Consider the following 15,087-nt stretch of genomic DNA (forward strand, 5'->3'; position numbering starts at 1 on the left):
AAAATAAGTCCTAAGAGGGATGTTTTTTCCCACATTATAATCCCTACTGACAGTCACAGCAGCTATAGAATATATTCCTCTCAACCAACACATGAATATAAGGACAAACTGAAATGGTCTGTTTTTAATGAAAGCAGCACATTAAAAACCCTGAAAGTCCCTCAAGCCTCTAACTGTCTTTTCCTATCAGCTTTCCAGGAACTCAAAGACATGGACGTGAAAGCCACTGTCTATTTGAATTTAATGACACTCCCAGTGGATACATGGGAGTTTTGTCTACAATTTAAGCTAAAGAAGTATTCAACCCAAATGTTTAGTGCTCTCACTAGTTGCAATGGCAACAGGCACATGACAAATTTCCTTCCGTAATCAAACAAGAATTAAGACCTCTTTCATCTATTTCATTCTGATCAATTAGCATGTGTGGAAGACCTCCAGTCAGAAGATAGCTATAAATTTATAAAGTATAAGCCTGCAAAGTCTGCCTGGCTTTGGAGAAATGTTTATTCTGGCTTGAGATAAATTAATCACTTGTTGCTAGGCAAGTATTTAAACAGGAGATTTCCAAATGCAAAACCAAACATGACTATTTTTTTTCTAAATGGATTAAAAGGACCTGTGTCTTTGAAAAAAAATATATCTATATATCTTTTCCCCTCTACCCCCTACTTCTCTCCCTCACATTGTGTTTGGAATGAGTTCCCAGCCCTTTTGGCAACATGGAAAAAAAATAAATTAAAAAAACCACCACCCTGTGCATTACTTGCTTTTACATTGTTCTACTAAAAGCAGTATTTATACCACACTAGTGGGTTGGTCTTGAAAGATGGCCCTGGAGTAAATGCTGCATCTTCAAAGAGCTACTGATCCCAGGCCTCTGCTCAAAAAGTGTCAAAATATTTACTACCTCTGGAAAGCCTTGGGAAGCCCAGTAAGTAGGATACTCCTCTTAACATATATTTGTTTATTTATTTATTTATGTATTTTATTTTTGTTTTGTTTTTCTATTTTTAATCATCAGAACAATTTGTTTAATGTGTTACATAGTATGGAAAAAGCACAGCTAGTGGACAAGACAGTGGACTGCTACAATGCATTTTACAGTTCCAGCTTGTTATCAGTGATAGCAGTGTCAGATCTGTTTGCTCAATGGATATGTCACCATGTGTTATTTTAATTTGTATAATATACTAATTAATTTCTCAATTGAAAGAACATTTTTTTTTCCTTTTGCAAACACCTGATACAACAAGTTTTCAATTGGCAAAATGACATTTTGTAATATATATCAAAGAAAGTAATATTATTTTCAATAGAATTACATTTTATTTATATCTGTAAAATGATTATCTGCTTCTAATCTGTTCTTTTGGCACAATAAATGTCGTTCTCAAAGAAAAAACAAATATGTCACAGTTATTAGATAGCATTAGAAAGCATTTGTTGATCTTGCATGCATCTTGGGACTTGCACTAGGGATGCTTTCATCAGGTTCTCTTTTAGGCCCATTTAAATAAAACAAACAAATAAACAAAAACAAAACACTATTCATTTTCACTGTAGGAGAAGCACAGATTACTTGTCATTGAAACGAAGATATAAACGTGGATGAATAAATCAACACAGCTACAGCAACATGACAACACTTTTGCCTTTTTATTCTTTTCCAACTGAATGTGTGACCTCTTCTAATAGCTTCTCTTCCCTTGAGACAACAGAACCGCCATCCTGAAAAGGGATACTTTCTTGGTGATTTCCCAAGGACGTGGAATTTTAGTCCTGAAAGACCAAGTGAGCCTGAATCTCCTACATCAGGAAAAGAAAAATCAGTCATATTTTGTTTTGTCATGTCATTGTTTGAAAACTATCACTGAGCTGAATTAACCTTCCTGAATTTTGTAATTTTCTGTAATCTTACTCAAAATTATAATAGAACTGAGTTAGTCTTGCTGAAAGAAAGAGAGAAGAAATATATATTCATTTATATGAGAGGTAGTTGGCTCAAGAATAGTTTTATCTCTTTATACACTGTCTACTATAATGGTGTCCTTTCCTTTTAAACACTCACACACACACCACTTGAGGTATTTTCCAGAGCTAAACCAGTCCAAAACTAAATTATACTGGGTTTGAGAGACTCTCTAGAACAAGTTAGTTTTTGATGCAACCTAAAGTAGTTTGGCTAGGCTTAGACAGGAGTGTGCATGTAGTGTATTTCCCTTGTGTCCTGGTTTCAACTAGCTCTATCCTAGCTGAAACCAAGACACCTTGTCATGACAGTCCACCTGAGATTCGCTCCTTTCATTTCATTCTACATTAAAAAAGGGCAAAGATGATAATTACATAATTTGTGTTTGAGACACAGGGGCCAGCAGAAAACTGAGTTTAATCTCCTGTTTAAAACTGTGAAGAATTAGACCTGTTCTTCTAGGTTAATTTTCATAGGTTCCTAACTTAGGCAAGACTTTGAGGATAGTGAGTACAGAATGCTCCTGAATAGCACCTTTGGATTTATCCCTGGCTATCATATAGTATCAGTCACTCATGTAGTTATTAGTTCTTGTTTTTGTCTTAGCTTAGATTTTTTTTTCCTGATTTAGAGCATGGCTATTCAAAAGTAGTATTATTTTTTCCCTTTCATTTAAATTGTAAAAAAAATATATTTTGTTAACAGCTTTTGTAGTCGCTATATAAATGTAATGGTCCTAACAGTTTCTAGATGAAACACCTTTTTAAAGGACATTCTTCAGGTAAGAAAGAGCATAGAAACACACTCTTACACACCCTACTCATCAAATATCAGTATTTCAGATATTGATCTTCCTAGAAGTAGTCAAAAATCAGTTCTCCTAATCAGTGTGTGTCAGGATGAGTAAATGTCTTCACTGCTTTCTCCATATATATATATTATATTTTATTTATTTATTTATTTTTTTTCCTAAGGAGTCTGAAGATGCAGTTTTAGGGGGAGTTGGGAAGCAGTTCTTTTTCTTCTGAAATTGAGTTTTGAGAGAAATCCATGTATAAATATATACTTACACACATTAAATTTTCTTGTCATGTGAACTTTTTTTGAGGTTTGTAATTGTCCTGTAGTTTGGTTCATTCACATTCCCATATCCATCTAAGGGTTGTAATTCCTGGAGAACAAGAATGAAAAATGAACCAAGTCCTTCCTCATGCCGAATAATGGCTGTGCATCAGGGCAGCTGAAAGGTTTTTTCCCATAAGAATGAGCGGTAAATGCAGCTGTTGGAGATGAGTGGGTGATCCTCTCTCCTTTATCAGCTCTTGGCTTCTACATTTGAGCAGTGATCAGTGTATTGCAGCAATTGGTGCTAGCTGAATCCATTTTTACATCTGAGTACATAAAGATGTTTGGAAGACAAGGTAATATTCAGGTAAGGCAGGCTTTTGACAGGAAAAATGTTATCTCAGAAGTAATTTTGTGTGTGCAATTAGTTTTGACAGAGTATTTTTTTCTGCACAATTGCAGAATTGCTTGTGGCCTATATGGAAAAAACATTTGAAAAATATTTTTGCTTCTGAAAAGAGCTAAGTAATATGTGAAATTCACACAATACTTTAACTGAAAGCACATCTATTTATGTTTATACATTTCTACCGAGTAGACAATGCCATACAATCTCTTTAGTTACCTTTTCTCTGACTACAAATAAGCAATCTACTTTTCTCTTGTCCATATTGTGTTTTGTATGGTTTCATTTGTTTTAAATTTACTTTTATTTACTTTTATTTCAATATATTTAAACAGTTGTTGTCCTACTTGTTTTTTCTTAGATCTGTTAATAGATTTGATTTCTGGCAGGTACATAAATGCATGTGTCATGCTCAAGTAGAGGAGGGTTCATTATTGTGATTATGTGAATATAGTTGTAATATTATTTATTACAAATAAATAACTTTATTTAAAAATTGCAAAATTTGAGGTTGTGAGAAAAAATCTCAATAATTTTCTTCAGACAGGATCTTCCGTAAAGCTATTTTATTCACGATTGCAATGGTGGGTGTCCTGCAAGCAGGAGCACACAGTAAAAATTTGTCATAACCTTATATTCCCTATTACCCGACACCTGATTTCTCCCCTGTTTCCTCATTGGCTGAGTACTACAGGTTCACAGCCTACTTGATGCACTTCTCTACCGTATATGTACAATTTTATTTAACCTACTGTTAATTTCTCCTTTTCCTTTTTTTTTTTTCCTTCTTCTTTCATGACTAGAGGGCCTGTGACTTTTGTTTTTACTGATTTCATACTGCTCATCCTGTTTTTCTTAGCTATCCACCTTATTTTGAGACAGTGGGACCTTCTCCTTATCTGCTTAACATACTCCCAAATGCTATGCCAATCACTTTTGAATAGGCAAGGTTAGGGGAATTTTCGACTCCAAAAACACCTTTTATTGCAAAAACATAACTTTGTTTCTCACAAGCTCATTGTTAGCAGGAATTTTTATACTTTTGTATTAGTAGTAATAGGATTTTTCTGGATATTTTCATCGGTGGTATCTGAAAGCCTCACTTTTCTAATGGAAACTTGCTACATAACAATAATGCATTGAAATTAGACAGGCAATAGATTCATTTATATTAATGTAAATTTAATATTTATACAGAGAATTTCAGATCTGTCAGTAATGGAATGTGCTATACACTTAACACCATCAAAGAAATGGCACATTATTATATGCTACTTCTGGTAGGCTTGTCATTAAAAAGCAAACAAACAAATAAAAAAACACCCTTGTCTTAATTAGCCATTCTGCTACTTTACAAAACAAGGTAACAAAAATACAATCTACAGTTGTGAAAATGTTTGGACAGTTATTTGGGAGATACTTAATATCTTATTTGAGGAAAAGATTGTTCAGAAGAACTAAACAAATCAGGGACTTTTCTGTCCCTTCCCAAGAAAAATTGCCCATAGATTTCAAGGAGAGATGAATTAGTATAACTTACAGCAGTGTATGGTATTCGTCGACTATACAATTTGCTCTTAGCTCACTAGAAAGGCTTAGGAGTTCACATGAAGTGTTTGGGAAATTAGCCAAAGACAGATGAATAATTCTCTATTTATCAAGAATGTATACAAAACCAATCGTTTACCTTACACATACAGAGTGGTATCCAAATTGCTTATGTATGTGCATTTACATGTTAGAGCTTTTCAAAACAAATGGTTTGAATCTGAGCTAAGAAAAATAATCAGATTTTTTAATAAGCCATCAGATTTGTGCCACAGTTTTAATCATGTCAGAGTATTACGTGTATTGCTAAGTTTCCAGGGATGGGCTTCACATTCATATCATATGTTCTTTGGTGCAACCTTGCTAAAGTTGGAGTTTTGGTCTTTTTGTTTGTTTGTTTGTTCAAATAAAACAACTTTATATCTGTGCCAGGGAACTGAATTGGAATGTGAAGCCGTAGATATGTTCAAAGAACAGGAACATAAGGCAACAGCACATAATTTTTTTCCTACAGAGTCTCACTAAATCATCTCAGTTCTGACATAAAGGGATCATTAGAAAAGTAAGGGTGGTATTTAAGTCTCTCTACCTATTTAGTCTGGACTTACATGCTGATATTGCTCTATAGTAATAGCAGGTGATGGCTCATGGACTATGGACATCTTTCTACAGCAAAGAGCCCGCAGTTTCCTTCCTGGATGGTAGCATGTGAGCAGACCTCACTTGGAAACTTTTAGCCTGTCTGTGTGTGAGAATTAAGGTGCTGATATTTCAGTAAGGAAAGAACATGCTACCAGCTGGCAGGCAGGGAGTGTGCCCATGAATGAAGCACCTATAAAAGAGGTGTCTTGGAATATCGGTGACCCCCAGCTGCACTCACAAGTTTGGGGACCTGTGTCATACTCTAATAATGAGATCATATCTCACACATATGGGATGGGATTCTGGGGTCTTTACCTGTTTTGGGGCTCCTCACTCTAAGACGAGGTCAGCTTGACCCACTGTCTCTGGCATGAAGATGAAAAAGAGACTTGAGGCTGCATTAGAGTTATAATCCTGTAGGATTAGCTCTTGGAAAGGTGGTGGTGATGCTGGAGAATGTAAAGTCCTTTGACATCACTGGGAGTGATTTATACTGACTAAAGGGAGATCAGAGCTGAAACCTTGGCTTTAAAATTACATATATATCATGAAAACAAGACTTAGAAATAAGAAAATACCTGTGTGTAAAACAGGTGTATATGGGTGCCAAACCCTTGGTAAATGGTGCATATTTACATCATAGGTTATGCACACACTATACATATGCATGCAAGATATCTGCGTGCACATCCAGTGCTGTTATCTCAGGTTTTCATGAGATGCTGGGGAGTGTTACGCGACTTACTACTACTCTAGAAAAGAGGAGAGGAGAGGTCCATAGCGTATGGTATGCCAAAGCATGAGGACGTTCACTGAGTCACAAGTGGCAGTTGCCATGCTATGGAGTTTGGAATTCAGCTGTTGCAATAAAATTTGGCTTGCCCTTGTGCCTCTTTAACGTTTCTGATCCTCAGTCTACTGAGCTATAAAATGGAGATGACATTTGCACATCCCCTAGAAAGCAGGGTTTACTTATCTACAGATTACCATTTAAAGTAGAAAAATAGCTTTAAGGAGTGAAGAGTACACTAGTCAAATTAATAATAGGTAATTGCTGTTGATGTTGAAAGTGCAGGAGTTCAGAATCCTGAAATAGAAATAATACTGCAGAATAAACTGCCATGTAGCAAACATAGCCTGAAAAACAACCCTATGGTTTTCCAGACAAATACAGTAAGAATAGTACAAGAAAAGAACATGCAAGTATATCAAATGAGATAACACAGAGAGCTCACAGCTTTCTCTATATAACTCACATGTAAGAAGATGTGGTTTAACCTATCTGGCAGCTGAGCTCCACACAGCTGTTCGCTCACACTCCCCCACTCCCCAGTGGGAAAAGGGAGAGAATTAGAGGAAAAAAAAAAAGTGAAAGCTTGTGGGTTCAAAGACAGCTTATTAGGACAGAAAGGAAAGGAAAATAATAACAATAATGATAATAGTACTACTAATAATAATGTGTACAAAACAAGTGATGCACAATGCAATTGCTTACTACCTGCTGACCAATGCCTATCCCATCCTGAACAGCGGTCCTCCTAACCCCAGCAAGTCACCTCATATTAATTGCTCAGCATGAAATCATGCAGTAAGGGATATCTCTGTGGCCAGTCTGGGTCAGCTGTCCTGGTTCTGTCTCCTCCCGGTTCCGGCTGTACCCCCAGCCTCCTCGATGGCAGGACAGTGTAAGAAGCTGAAAAGTCCTTTGTTTAGTGTAAGCACTGCTCTGCAACAATTAAAACATCACACTATTCTCATACTAAATCCAAAACACAGCACCATACCAGCTACTAGGAGGAAAATTAACTCTATCCTAGCTGAAACCAGGACAGAAGAGTTTTCTTATTATTATTTGCCAAGGCAGTCTTCGGAGGTAATGGAATGGAATTTTTCATATTGTGGCTCTGCAGGTTATGGAGGATTTATATATATATATAAAGAAGACAAGATATCTGGGATATCCCTTCATCTGTTTAATTTCACACAAACACAAAATCTATATATTTTTAAATCCTTTACAGTAACTTAAAGAACAAACAATCAAACAAAATAAACCACCATCACCAACAACAATAAAACCATCAGAAAGTAAAGACTTTTCATAAGATTTTTGAGTAAATAGGTATCAATAATAGTTGTGGTTTATCACAGTAACTCAACTGTAGTTAATTCACATTAGGAGTGAAGCTTGGAGACAGTTTTTGTGGACATCTCTTAGCCTAGGTAGTAGGCATAGAAATATTTGAGACTCCAGGAGGATCACTGAAGAATTCTACAGATTCATGCAGTATATACAGGATTTATTCTGAATGTTGAAGAGTAAATGAAATATTTTTTTCACTGTATCTTATTATGGGAAAATTATTTCAAACGTTTCTGCTGTCTTTGGGGAAATGCATCCATTTTAGATCTTGAATGTTTTTCCCTTGAACTGTGTGCAACTGGCCTTGAGTGGCACAGGAAATGGTAAAGGGTAGCAGCCATAGCTGCTAGAAAATAGCCGATGTCATTTTTCTGAGCAAAAGCACAGCTGCAAAATGCTTAAAATTAACAATGTTTAGCACAGTGATTTGAGCCAGCTCCTGGTGTAACTGATGTAAATCACTCTGTATCTGCTACTGCAGTGGTGCTCCTCTGACTTAGACCATTGTAAACTGTCTAGGAAAGCAATAGTCAAAACAACTTTTCTCAATTGCTTTCCTTCAGCTGAAAATTAAGATGCTGAGTCTTCTTTGGTTTTATATATAACTAGCTCTGTTTCATTGGCATTATGCTCAACTCTCACTGTTGTGATTATGAAAAGAATCAGACTTGTTCATGTTGTGTCATTTTAAATGCTCTTCCTTGATTATTTGGCACTAGTATGATATCCCCAACCAGTACAGCTGCTGCTGAAAAAAGCTGGATAACCTACTAGTATTTCTCTTCTTTACAGCTTACAGGTTCTCTGGATTTTTATACATTAAAAGAAAAACAAACTAACAAAAACCTCCAAAACAACAACAAAAAGAAAAATAAATGTGGTCTGGATGTAAAAATTTAGATTGATTTTATAAAGAAGTGTAAAGAACACATTACATATACGTTCCACTGTATAGCTAAGTTCTAAAAATAAGCAGAGAAAAGGATGGCAACAGTGTATAAAATCATCTCAAGATGTAAATTGTCCTTCGTTTTGAGTTTAACTGTTGAAGTTACAGCTGCCAGGGATGCCTGGATCGTTTTAACAGGTAGGACTGAGAAATGCAGGCTTTTACTAAAGGACAGAGAATCAGTGATGCAGTAAGAGCCATGTGCATATTCAAGAATAGATTTTGGCCAATGCATAGCCTCTATATTAGATGTTCTAGAAAGAACCAGACAATTTTCTCTAGAGATGCTTTCATACTAGAACATAATCTGAGTAGGAAGCAAAATACTTTAGAAGCAATTTCCCAGCTTTTAATTAAACATTTTTCAGAAAAAGATCTTCAGTTCCAGAATGGAAGCTGCTCAGAACCGGAGAAGAGGATCCTGAGATTATCTGGTTTGCTTGTGTTTGTCCCCTTTCCTTGTTTTGAAAATTGTCTTATGTTGATCTTTCCATGCTGAACAATCAGGATTTCAGTCCTTTCTGTGTTTTCAAGCATATATTAAAGTATCAATAAGAGGCTTTATAAAGTGCTTTTAGCATTGAATAGCATGTTTGAAATAAGCTTCATTCTTTTTTTTTTTTTTAGTGGCATCTAGTTCCTTTTTTCCTAGTTCCACCAGCTCAGGTGGCCAAGAAGACCAATAGCATCCTGGCTTGTATCAGAAATAGCATGGTCAGCAGGACTAGGGAAGTGATTTTCCCCCTGTATTCAGTTCTGGTGAGGCTGCACCTCAAAAACTGTGTTCAATTTTGGGCCCCTCACTACAAGAAGGGCATCGAGGTGCTGGAGCATGTCCAAGGAAGGGCAACGAAGCTGGTGAAGGGTCTAGAGAACAATTCTTATGAGAAGCCGCTGAGAGAGCTGGGGTTGTTTAGTCCAGAGAAGAGGAGGCTCGGGGGAGATCTTATTGTACTTTGCAATTACCTTAAAGGAGGTTGTAGAGAGAAAGGGATCACTCTCTTTTCCCATATACCAAGTGGTAAGATGAGGGGAAATGGCCTCAAGTTGCGCCAGGGAAGGTTTATGTTGGATATTAGGAGAAATTTCTTTACTGAAAGGGTTGTGCAGCATTGGAATAGGCTGGCCAGTGAAGTAGTTGAGCCACCATGCCTGGAGGTCTTCCAGAAACTTGTAGATGTAGAACTTAGTAGCATGGTTTATTGGTGGAAGTATTAGTACTAGGTTAAAGGTTGGACTAGATGAGCTTAGAGGTCTTTTCCAACCTGAATGATTCTATGATTATACTGCAACAATCTGAAGAACAATAATCTGAATGGAACTAGGAAAAGGAAATATAAAAGTTTTTCTAACACAATTAGCACAAGAACTGTTTCTACTGAATCTTTTAACCTGAGGTTTATCACTGCTTGGAAAGCTGATGTAAACTTAAAAATTAACAGTAGGGATCAAATCAGATGAATGTTAATTTCTTTTCTGAAATACAAAAACAAAACAAAACAAAAAAGTCAATTTCCGCTATTTGAGAGATAAAGCATAACACAGAGTAAAATTCCATCCTCTTTTCCTTTTTATTTTTTATTTTTTAATAGTTTGCCACAATGTGATTTAGATAAGTTCTATTCATGACAAATCATTTTTCAACATTTCCTTGCAAATTTCCCATCAAAGAATTAAACCCTTGGGCTGTGGCAAGGTGCATTTTTTTTTTTTTTCCTACAGCTGCCAGCTTATCTACGTCTTTTCACTTTTCTGGCCAACAAAATGCATTTCAAGCTTTTTCAGTCCAAAAGGTTACGCTAGAATGATTTTAACGATCTGCTTTGTTTACATTTGACATCTGTTAAAACAACATATCCCAAGATGTTTCCACAAACTTTAATGTATGTTGACTTTTCTATCTGCAGCACTAGTTTACTTAACTCAACTTCTCCAGGTGATTTTAAATCTAAATTGTTTTTTCTATAGGTCTCTGTATGACCCCACATTTTTGGCAAAACTGACAAATACAGATAGCTGTCTGGAGGAGAAAGGGCTGCATAAGCTCCTTCTGCTGCCAAGAATTTGTACATCGGAGTGAACTGAAAAAAAGGCTTCTGCATAGACGACAGTAAGCATTGCAACAGTTATTGATCTACCTCAAAATTTTGTCTCCTCCCATCCCAGGAAATGCAAAGTGTTTTCCATACAGGATGTGTCTTGGCTCGTTGATAGTATTTTATCATTGCAGTGATTGTTGTGCTGATCATCTGAGCAGGGATTTAATCTACCCAAATAATTAGCTCAGTTCTCAGCATCACTTCTGTTTCAGGCCATTGCACCTCAGACACTAGGAAGCACCTATATAAATATAAGAATATACATAAACCTTACATATAAACCTAATAAATATAAGAAAAAAATCTTTAAATTCCAAAATGTTTGTGTTATGCTGGTTATCCTACCTGCATGCATATACTCTTGTATACTAAAATTATCCTGGTATCCTAGTATTACTCTCATATATCCTAGTATCACTCTTGTATACCAAAGTAACCATGTTTCACACATTTTTTAATGCTGATGGTGCTTAATGTTATTTCTGTAAGATGTGTGTGGAGAAATACAAGATCCATTGTTTTAAATGTGTTGGACCAATCTAGTCTAGTGTGCATGTAGACTTAGATTTCAAAGGGAAAGGGCTTTGGGAGATTCAGGATGCAAGATGACATACTGTACTTCTTATGGTTGTTCTAGAACTTTATTCAGCTCACCAGGTTTTTCCATCTTCAAGTGTAAGATTTAGCATAGGATCAGGCAGAGTCATGATTTTTTCCTAAGACAAGTTTAGGTTGTGCTTTTCCCTGAATTTTCCACTTAGGACTTTCCCAAAGGTGTGCCCTTCTGCTTCCAGTTCTCCCATGCAGCTCTGGTATATCAACTTCTGTGACTTCCTCAGCAGATGGAAGTACATCAGCAATGGGGAAAAAAAGGTCCTGTGACGTAGATGGCTTGCTTGAGCTTGTACACAACATATTCAGTGGAACGGGAAAGCACCGAACTATAAACTTCCAGACACTGCTGCAAGGAGCTGGCCTGCTACCACATTCTAAAACTCTTCTCCAAACACTCTTTGAACCCTGTAAGTAGTAGAATTCTTCTTACACATCCATTAACGTAGCTTTCAAGTTTGCTTTCTTCCAAGTCACTTTCTTCTTTAAGTTACAAGTGCAAAAACAGTGGCTTGAGACAATACTGTTTTTAGCAAGAAAAAGCCTCACACATCAGTAATAGGCAATACAGTCTCAGTGGAAGGGAAGACCTCTTTTTAATATTTTGTGGGGAGTTGCTGTTAAAGAATACATTTCTTAAAACTATTTTCTCTATTTAGGACAGGCTTTCATGGACAGCTACGCTATTTTGTGTTGTCTTCAGAAGTTTTATTTAATTTCTTCCCTTGTGTGTGGAATGAATGAGATAGAGGCTGTATATTGAAAAAAAATAAAAAAGAAGAGAGAGAGGAAAATATTTCATTTTTACTATCCCAGACTAAAGTATTTCTAAGTATGAACGCAGAGTAAGTAAAAATCTCAGGGAAGTTTGACGTCAGTTCCAGCCTGTTCTTTACATACAGTATGACCTAGATTCTTAGTGGCAAAGGTAAATTTTGGAAGCAATAATTGTATTTTGTCCTCTGTCTCCACCTACTGTCTGTTGGTGTTATTAATAAAATCATCCCTCTCTTATCCCATTCTGATTACTTTCCTTTCCCCTACCTCCAGCACATAGCAGAAAATAAAATAAAATAAAATAAATCTGCTTTTTGCATAGCACTGACTTTCTTCTCCTGGTAAAAGACATTCGTTTTTAATAAACTGCAGTCTTTTGGATTTTTGTGGCTAATATATGAATGTTCCTTCCTCCCTACTCTCCAAGAATTAACAGATCTACCTACTGAATTATTAGTGAACCTCTTGCACTGACATTAGCTAAGGTTAGACCACATTTGTCCTCAGATTCTTGCAGCTTCTAGTACCATGATTCTTTGGTAATGCATGACTTTTTTGAGTCATACATCAGTAACTTGTATTTGTACTAGTACTAGTGGAAGAACTAGCATCAAATTATCTTCATGTCCTAGTACTTCTCCTTTTGATTCTTTGATCTACATGAAAGTTGTAATTGACATTTTTATTAAAATCTTAATGTAATCAAAATTTTAAGACGATCAAAAATAAAAATATATAATAAAAAATTTGTAAATGGGCTCACATTTGAAAAGTTTTATGCCAAGAAAGGTAAAAGCAAATTTGCATATCGGAGAGTCTCAAAATGCAGTGAAATTCATTCATTTTTAAAGTAGTGTTAAGTCACTAAAATATGAAAGGTGCAGTTCAAGTTATTCCAAAGGAAAGAAAGAGAATATAAATACCCAATAAATTATCATCATTTGTGATTCTCTTTGATGGATATTTAATGTAAAAAACCACTTCTTCTCACAGGAATCTAATTTATTTTATCTCTATATAATTGCAATATTGGAACTGGTTTGCTATATTGGAAATAAAGTAACAGTAAAATTAAGTAGTAGTCACTGTTTATTTTGTTTGTTTGTTCGTTCTGTTTGTTTGTTTAAAAGTTCTCCCTTAGAAAAAAAAATGTCTCTCTTTTGCAAAAGCTTTTAATTATATTTGTCTTTTAGAAAAACAAAACCACCACCACCACAAACAACAAAATATTTTTTAAAAATACATCCACTCTATTACTTTTTATAGAATCATATTGGTTATGTATCATATATATATATGATATACATATAGTATCTCCCATATGTTGGGGGAATGTCAACATTTAGAAAATTCAGAAAAATGTATCTCAACTTACAGAAAAAAACACCTCTGATGCATCAGATTCCCTAAAATGTGAACACTCTTTATTCTTCATAGGAATTTTTGGATGTTTTCCATAAAAGAGAGTCCATAATACAGATTCATCTTTGAGAGGACTTAAGGAAGAATTATGGTACTGAGGTTTTTTGTATTTTCTAATTGTATATTTGCCCTTTGTTTCAATATTCCGCTCTTTATACAAGCTCCACAATCAAGAATAAATATTTACTGTAGAATTTAGGTGGATGTCATAGCAATAAGCTGTATGTCTGCTCTCTGCTTTTCAATGAAATAATTATTATGTATTCCAGTTATGCCTTTTGGGGCTTGAAAAATGTACTCTAAAATCCACCTGTCAATGCTAGTTTATCATAATTGCTCTATATTTCCATTCTGCAGTTACTCATGTTCTCATAAGATCTGCTTTCAGGCATTTTTAAGCATTGTTATGAGATAAGTGAAAATTGAATTAAATTTTAAATGAAATGTGTTAACTTGGTGTTACGGCAGAGGGCAATTACTGCACCTCTTTGGCAATGTGGCCCCAAAATAATCTTGCATATCTACAAAATGCATCAAAAATCTAAACTGTGGGGGTGAATGTGAAAAAAAAAAAATCTAGGCAAATGAAATATTTACATGAAAAGATGTTGGAAATTATTGTGCTTAGCTCAGTCTGGGTAAATAAGAACTACAGAGAGAGAATAATTATGAATTTTATTCCTTAGTTATGTCTTAATCCAAACACAAATAACAATGGACTTAATATCTCAACAAGTTTGTTTGTTTGTTTGTTTGTTTTTGTTGTTGTTTTAATTTTATTTTTTTTAATGGAGTGGTTGTCTTGCAGTCCAAAAGCCTAGGGGAGTTTTCATGGAAAAACTGACCAAAAAATCAAATCTAAAATTCTTTTGCTGGCTTTATAGATTCAGTACTGACCAAAACGGACTGGGAGAATTAGATTGCCATACAAATGCTTGATTTTCTCAAAACCATTTGGTAAGGTAGACAAATCTTCAGGAGGTTTTGATTTTATTTACTTTTTAATAAAAATGGTCTATTAATACCTTCACTGTTTATGAGATTTTATTTTCCAGCTGAATGGATTTTACCTCTTCCATCCCACACCCACCAATTTAATAGAATCATAGAATCATTATGGCTGGAAAAGACCATCAAGATCATCTTGTCCAAATATCACCCTACCACCAACGTTGCCCAGTAACCCGTGTCCCTAAGCACCAGGTCCAACCTTTCCTTGAACAACCTCAGGGATAGTGACTCCACTACTTCCCTGGGCAACCCGTTCCAATGCCTGACTGCTCTTTCTGAGAATAAATGTCTCCTAATTTCCAACCTAAACCTCTGCTGGCACAACTTGAGGCCCTTCCCTCTAGTCTTATCACTAGTTATCTGCGAGAAGTGGCCAACACCGGAGAAAGTGTCAATCTGCCAGAGGGTAGGAAAGACCTTCAGAGGGACCGGGACAGGTTGGAT

The 15,087-nt window shown here is 35.6% G+C and overlaps 1 long non-coding RNA gene across 3 annotated transcripts; it reads left to right on the plus strand.

The window, feature by feature from the left end:
* The first annotated feature begins 3,259 nt into the window (after positions 1-3,259).
* On the plus strand, positions 3,260-14,710 carry LOC310895714. 3 transcript variants are annotated; one of them, XR_014580885.1, is made up of 4 exons: positions 3,260-3,401; positions 10,691-10,832; positions 11,616-11,843; positions 13,648-14,710. It is a non-coding gene; the product is annotated as an uncharacterized lncRNA (long non-coding RNA). The 3 variants fall into 3 exon arrangements; XR_014580886.1 differs by lacking the exon at positions 13,648-14,710 and adding an exon at positions 12,093-12,391 and having other exon boundaries at positions 3,262-3,401; positions 11,661-11,843; XR_014580887.1 differs by having other exon boundaries at positions 3,263-3,401; positions 11,661-11,843.
* Positions 14,711-15,087: the final 377 nt, after the last annotated feature.

Source organism: Anser anser (assembly GCF_964211835.1).
Source record: "Anser anser genome assembly, chromosome: 2".
Lineage (NCBI taxonomy): Eukaryota > Metazoa > Chordata > Aves > Anseriformes > Anatidae > Anser > Anser anser.